We start from the raw sequence: 7,275 nt of genomic DNA, 5'->3' as shown, positions 1-7,275 counted from the left end.
TAAAAAGTCAGTAACATTTTTTTAAGCTTGCCTTTATTTCTCAACATGGTCTCCTTTGAAGGCTACATACTAGTCTATCGAGATTATAATAAATTATATATTATTATTAAAATTATAATAAATGTATTTTTATAGAAAATACTTAATCTCCTGTTTTTTATGCAAGATGTGGTAAACCCGTTCAGTGGATTCAGTGAGATTCCGAAATGTATAAAATGTACATTCACCATACCTTTCGAAAATAAAGTTTGCTCATAAATATCACATGTCTTTTGTAAATAGATATAAGGAACCTTCCTAGAAGCATATTATTCTGTTTACTTTAACTTTTTTTTTTAAATTTAATTGTGTCTTACAAATCCGTCTTCCTAGGTTCAAATTGTACTTTTTAGCTTATATTCAACCACATACTCACGTAGACAATTGGCAACTGATTTCACAGAAAACTCACTTTTATGTTTAAATCATCTTTTTTATTGAAGATAAACTGTTTTGTTAAAAATCTGTTCTTTATTCTACAAAGTTGAGTTAGTATAAACCAATTATAATTTTTCTCCGAAATTATTTTCATTAGACAATGAGAAGAGCCATTTTCATTTTCAATCCAAAAATAATGTATTTATAAAAAAACGTATGTATACATTTTGTTTTCATTGAATGTGATGTGTGCGGGATTTTAGTTAAAACACTCAACTCTATAATTATTTGTGATTAAGCGGGATTGTCCGACTGGGATTTCAACAATTTCTATTTGGGTCAATAGGGTAACCCTGCCAGTTCTCATGTTTATTTTCGACCGTCTTTTACCGCAGCCACCATATAATCCAGCAAAAACATTACTACTCTTCAATATTGCGAAAATGTTCCCATCGGATGTTGATAATACAATTTGTTCTTGCGCTGGAATGGGTATAAATTTATTATATCCTACGCTTAATTGAATTGAGACATTGGCAGGAAAAGTGTATTTTTGAAGTTCAAATAGCCGGCGCGGATTCCTAATAGAAGTGACCCGAATAAATTGAAGTTGGTCAAGTCCATATTTATTTCCGCCCACAGAAGCAATCTCGGTAGGTGAGACCATAGACCTGGTGTAAGAAGAACTGGACCTGGCAAGAGAATATCTGCAACTGGCAAGAGGAGACCTGGACCTATCACGAACAGGAGGCTCGGCCATCGAAAGATACCTTTCAGGAGGTTGATGTCTATCAGAAGAAGAGGACGTAAGTCTGCCACATATAAGGCCATCAATGCAGAAAATATCTCCTTCTAGAAGAAGTAATTAAATTTTATTTAAGGCTTGCTTTAACACGACATAATATTCATGCAATGAAATTGACATTTCCAAAAAACCAAATCTAGAGAAGATTTTTTAATACGAGTTTAGGGTGAGAAATCATTTCAAAATAATTGCAGGATACTATAATGAATATGCTTTAATAAATACAGGGATTTCTGTGGATTTAAATGACTTTGACAGATGTCATAAATCCTATCAGCGGATTTCAGGAGATTGCGGAAGATTTTAAAGATTTCAATCAAATTTCAAGACATAGTATAGTTTTTCGACCATTTTTCTTTTAAACTTTGGGAACATGATTTCACGCGTGTGGAACATTTTTCATTTCAAGAGATTATTATTTTTTAATTGCTTGATAATGAAAAGTTCTGTTATAAATTTTCATTTGTATTAGGGCTACCTTGATGTTTCTCAGGTTCACTTGGCTTGCCAAAATTTTTCAGGAAGTCCCTTTCTTTAGGTGACATGCCTGATGATATTTCTGTAAAAAACAAAAAATGTTTATAAATTTAAAGAAAACCATAAAAAAAGTGTCATAGTTTATATTTCAATTAAAAAGATAAATTTATACAAAAAAAAAAGAATTGGAAGACCAAAAAAGCAAATTTTCAACTGAAGAACGGAATAAAATTTTATCTAAACATTTTCAGTTAAAAGATTAATTTTAAAAAACAAAAGATAGTCCCCTATTTATCTAAGAAGGATGAAATTTATACTAAAAGAGATGACTTTTCAACAAAATACATAGTTTATATTTCTACGAAACAGCTGAATTTTTATTTTAAGCGATAAATTGTTCAGCTTTCTGAGTATTATGAATAACCGTACATAAAATTTTTAAATATAAAGAAATGGTCCCGAAAGTTTTGAAAATGCTATAACTTTTTGAATTTTTCTCTAAAATGGCTGGTTAACGAACTGGTTTTTTCCTCGAAAACATAAAAAAGGTGTGCCAAAGATCGACTTGATTCGTTCATTTTTTTTAGAGTTATCTTGTTTACGGACAGACGGACGAAAAGACAGACATATACCAGAAAAGACTTCAGTTCTATTTTCTAGGACATAGTTAAATTTCCAATAAAACAGCAAAACTTTCAACCAAAAAATATGAGTTTTAAACAAAATTGTTGAATTTTGAACCAAACTGTTGCATTTTTATCCAAAAAAGATGTACTTTCTACTAAAGCAAGATTGTTAAATTTTCAAACAAGCAGTTGCATTTTCCTCCAAAAGAAATTAAAATTCTGTTCAAACAGGTAAATTTTTAAAACAGAAATACAAATTTTCAACAAAAAAAATTAAATTTTTTCCAAAAATACTTCAACTTGCTTTTAACAGAAAAATATGAATTTTAAACAAAAAGTAAATTTTCTATGAAATAGTTAAAGAAAGAATAATTTTTAAATCAAAAAGAAAAATTTCCAGAAAAAAAATGTTTTTCATCCGAAAAATATTTCAGATGACCTATAAGCAATCAAATATGATTTATAAAGAACAGGTTCATATTCTATGAAAAGAGTTGAATTTTCAGGACAAAAAGAATATTTTGCAACATAACAGTTGAATTTCCAGCCAAAACGTATGTCTTTGTAAGAATATTGTTATATTTTAAAATCAAATAATGAAATTTATAACTAAATAAATCATCTTTAGATTATTCTTCGCATACCAATAGAATTAAGAAGAACATCCAAGGTTAAGACCAGAGTGCAAGGGGTCCACATTTTTTTTAAGTATTAAAAATGAATGAACACAGGATTTTAAGAGCAGAGTAACTGATAAAAATGAATATTCTGATGTTCTATGTACTGTAATTGTACTGTTTTGAAATATTTATGTGTTCTTTTCGGCGTGGAATCACATACAAGTATAATTTTATAGGGCTTGGTGACATGGAAAATAATTATCAGTATCACCTCATTTATTAAATCGAAGTTTATCTCTCGCACGTGTATAATAATTTATTCACCTTGACTATTTGATAAACTTCAATATGTGTAAAGAGTAATGATAAAATTTCAATAATGATTATGTTTCATATAGACTTGAAAACCTGAACGAATATTTTGTTTTCCAATCTTTGTACGCAGAATTTTAGTCTAAATAATAAACACTTCAACGTTGAAAATTAATCTATAAAAATACTTTTCAGGATAGAGTTATTATTACTAAAAACAGTAGAGTCGGTTTTTTTACTCGAGTTCCACTAAAATAAGTTAAAAGAGATTTCCAAACTGAATATGACGTATTAAATAACACCTTCGTTAACTTTCAATAACACTTCCTATAAAAAATGTGAATATCTGCCATTTCCTCTTAAAGGAATGAAACTTTTCTTTAATTAATTTTTGGTATTAGCTAAATTAGGATAATCCTAACGTGAAGTGTGATAACGATTAGTATTTTTAGCTTTTAGAAATAAATAGCAAATAACTATAAATATCCTGGGAATTTAATTTTTTTAAATGCACTTCCACTTCCATCCAACTATATTTATTTTCGAATGAAGAAAGTTTAAACCAAAAAGAAGAGGAATTTATTGAAGTTGTTGTGGAGTTTCTTAATACTGTCATTCTTGGGGGGATTACGAGTGAGAAATTCGGTTTTAATATATTTTAGTTATTTTTAATGGATGGTAGTTTTTAGGGGATTTCCATCGTTTCTTCCCCCTATTATCAGGGGAAATATTTAATTGTAATTATTAAAATCTTTTTATTTGATTCATTTGATTGGGAGCTAATTTTTAAGCTTTTAGTCCGCCACCGAATTACGATGCCAGCGCTATCTATCGTCGTTTAACTTTATTAAATTAGATAGATGTGGGCATTCCCATTTTTCAGTTGATTTTTTTGCTCTTTGCCAAATGGTATTAAATCAGTTCTAATTCATCTACAATAGTGTAATTTGTTTCAAAGGAGATATATCAGTAAGAACAAAAAATTCTTTTCGTGTTTTCTGTTGCTGATTCTGCAGGTTTTATTGAAGTTTGATTACTTCAGCGTTACGTCGTAGGCAAGATAAGAATCAGTCTCCTAACCTCGCTGAAACTTTCGCCGAAATATTTTAAATTTTTAACCGTTGTAAGTCTTACCTGCAACAAAGAAGTCATAAAAGAAGTCATAAATATTTAAATCTAACTTTGTCAAGTAGTTAACATGGTAATATACACCCTATTGTGCTATTTAATTAGTCCGCTGGATATTCACTTTTTATTAACATCTATTCATTGTAAGTAATGCTAGACCCAGCTTAGAAATATATTTTAGGTAAAACCAACCAAAAAATGTTGTTGGGTGAACCAAATATTTAGTTTTCCATACAATAACCACATTCTATGGTTGGATCATCCAGCAGTTGTATGATTCAACTAAATTGTGTTATGTGTGTCTGTAATTAGGTTCGAAGACGTCATAAAAATTTTCCGATAGCCAAGAGGCTAGATTTTAATTTCGTTTAAGCTACTTGTGTTTCACCATTACGCGGCTTCCCCGTACACAATGAAAGTGCAGCCTTTGAACCTGTTCATCGGGAATTCTTAGTTCTAATGTCCCCTAAATTGCAAATCACGAAAAATATTCCATTTAGCACTAGTAGTTCAAAAAAATAATATAGTGAAGCTCTTAAATTGCGTAGATTTTGGGACTGACGGTGGTTGTGAACTAATTCATTATAGCCTGCTCCGCTTTTGTTTGTTCACGCCTGTGTGCTCGCCTGAGTGACAACCGCAGACTCCGCGCACCCCGAGCAGCTCCTGTTACACCTAACTGCGGCGCGGCATCAATTCTCGGAAGGGCTATAGAAGGAAGGGCTATTGAAGGGTCTCACTGTATTTAAAATATACGATTTATGATGAGTCAAATGATTCGATAGATAACATAAAAAGTTTGTTTCTGTTTTATACAAAATATTAATAAAACAAATGTTTACACATTATTTTAAATTAATGGTGTAGACAATTTTTTACGCGAGGGCTTAGTTTAAATGCCGAACTATGAAATGCCACATGACTGTTTTGCGAACACCCACTGGAACTTCATCGATTTCTTCTTTGGTTAATATGGAAACCGTGCCGCTTCCCATCATGAAATTCGCTTGTGCGAGAATGCATGCATTATAGCAAGAACATTTATCGCTTTCCAGTATTGCAAAGACTTCACCATCGGATGTTGATGACACAATCTGTTATTGGTTTTGGATAGGAAAGGAGCCTTATAGCAAGAGATATGATACTGGCAGGAGGATCACGCCTTGCAGAAGCCCTAAATTTGACACGAGGCTCGGCAGAAAGAAGAGGCCCTTCAGATGAATAGTCGCCATAAGATAAATACTCAAGTTGAAAGCTGAACTCTAAAACAAGAAATATAGAATTTGAAAACAACAGTTGTCAGACCAACTCTCTTCGTTATAATTTTATTGACTGATAGTGTCATAAAAAGATCGGATTATTAGGAAACTCTAGATGCAGATTAAAAAAATCAATTATGAAGAGAAGATTTCAAAAGTTTGAAAGTCTGCAAAAGTTTGTATACAACTGCGGTTAAACTATATTCTTTAAATACTCTGGTGGAAAAATTTTCCTGTATTTTTTCTGCAGCCATTCTGCAATCACCTTTGCATTTAAATGAAGAGAAATCTTTCTTCTTTTGCCCGTAAAACCCCCCAATGGCTCTGCTAATTTGATTTCACAGATATTTCCGTAAAAATTAGCATTGAGAGAAAAATGATTTGCAGTGAAATCCGGAGAATTTTGGAATTTCTCTGTCCACCTTCTGTAAATTCTTAAATTCTGCTTCTTTCTACAAATTTTCTGCAAACTAAGTCTTACCGAGATTTGCAGAAAAAGGACTTGGAAGAAATTTCTGGAGAGGAACTTGTTAAAAAAAGAAACAAAGTCTTCTTCGTTCTGTAATTTCTCTTTAAATTATGTGTGAAAGAGTTTGTCAGTAAACAGACTTAGAAGGAATTCCTCGAAAGGAAGTCTTCCGCGTTTGTCAGCTAGGTATTTGTTATAATTTTAATTTCTATTCCGTCAAAACAACAACTCTGAGAATACTTATTAAGTAACAGTACTAAAATTTTTTTAAGTTGCATTTAATTCCATTATTTTGGGGGAGGATAAGGAATACAATAAATAGCATAGTCATACAGTTTTATTGTGATTTATTTCAACACTAAAAATTTATTGTTCACTAAGGCAGCCTCGTTGTACAAGTGAAATATATTTATCATTATAAATACTGATTAGCATACACTGTTAATCAATTTTATTCAGATCGCAATAATACAGATTTTCGATTCGAGGTCGTTTGGTGGTCATCTAGAGGTTAAATCCTTGTTTTAATCTCTCGGCTGATGACTTAGCTAGCAACGGGTCTCGAACCAGCGAACCTTTAAAAAGATCCTACTTCTTAATTCAAGAAAATAACGCTAATTTTTAGCTAGGTGTTAATAGTACAAGTAATTATTTTTAAATTTATCTGCTATATCATCAGAGATTGTACCTTACCGACAGTAGATCAACCCTCCAAACCATGAAGGCAAAAATACTACACAATATCGATCAAGTTATCTTTTTTTCAAGAAACAATTTTAATTTGAAAATATTATTTTCCATCTAGTCTTATTAAGACGTTAAGCATTTTCTGTTATTGAAGATTCTTAACTTGATCGATATTGTATAGATTATCTGCCTTTATCGTTTGGAGGGTTCATCTACTGTGGGTAAGGTACAATCTCTGATGATATGGTAGATAAATTTAAAAATAGTTTATGTACGTACTGTATGTACTGTATGTGCCTATCTATATCTATGCGTATATGTATATGCTGTATGTGCCTGCAACTAGATCTGTGTTAACTTCCGTCGGCCCGTTTGCATGTGTGGGTGTGTGTGTGTCTGTTTGCGTATATGCGTACAATCTGAGTCATTGTGTGGATCCGTGTATTCCTATGTGTGCCTCTGTGTGTGTGTGTGT

Source organism: Belonocnema kinseyi, chromosome 1, assembly GCF_010883055.1.
Source record: "Belonocnema kinseyi isolate 2016_QV_RU_SX_M_011 chromosome 1, B_treatae_v1, whole genome shotgun sequence".
In the NCBI taxonomy this organism is placed as follows: Eukaryota; Metazoa; Arthropoda; class Insecta; order Hymenoptera; family Cynipidae; genus Belonocnema; species Belonocnema kinseyi.
This window is presented reverse-complemented; position numbering follows the sequence as displayed.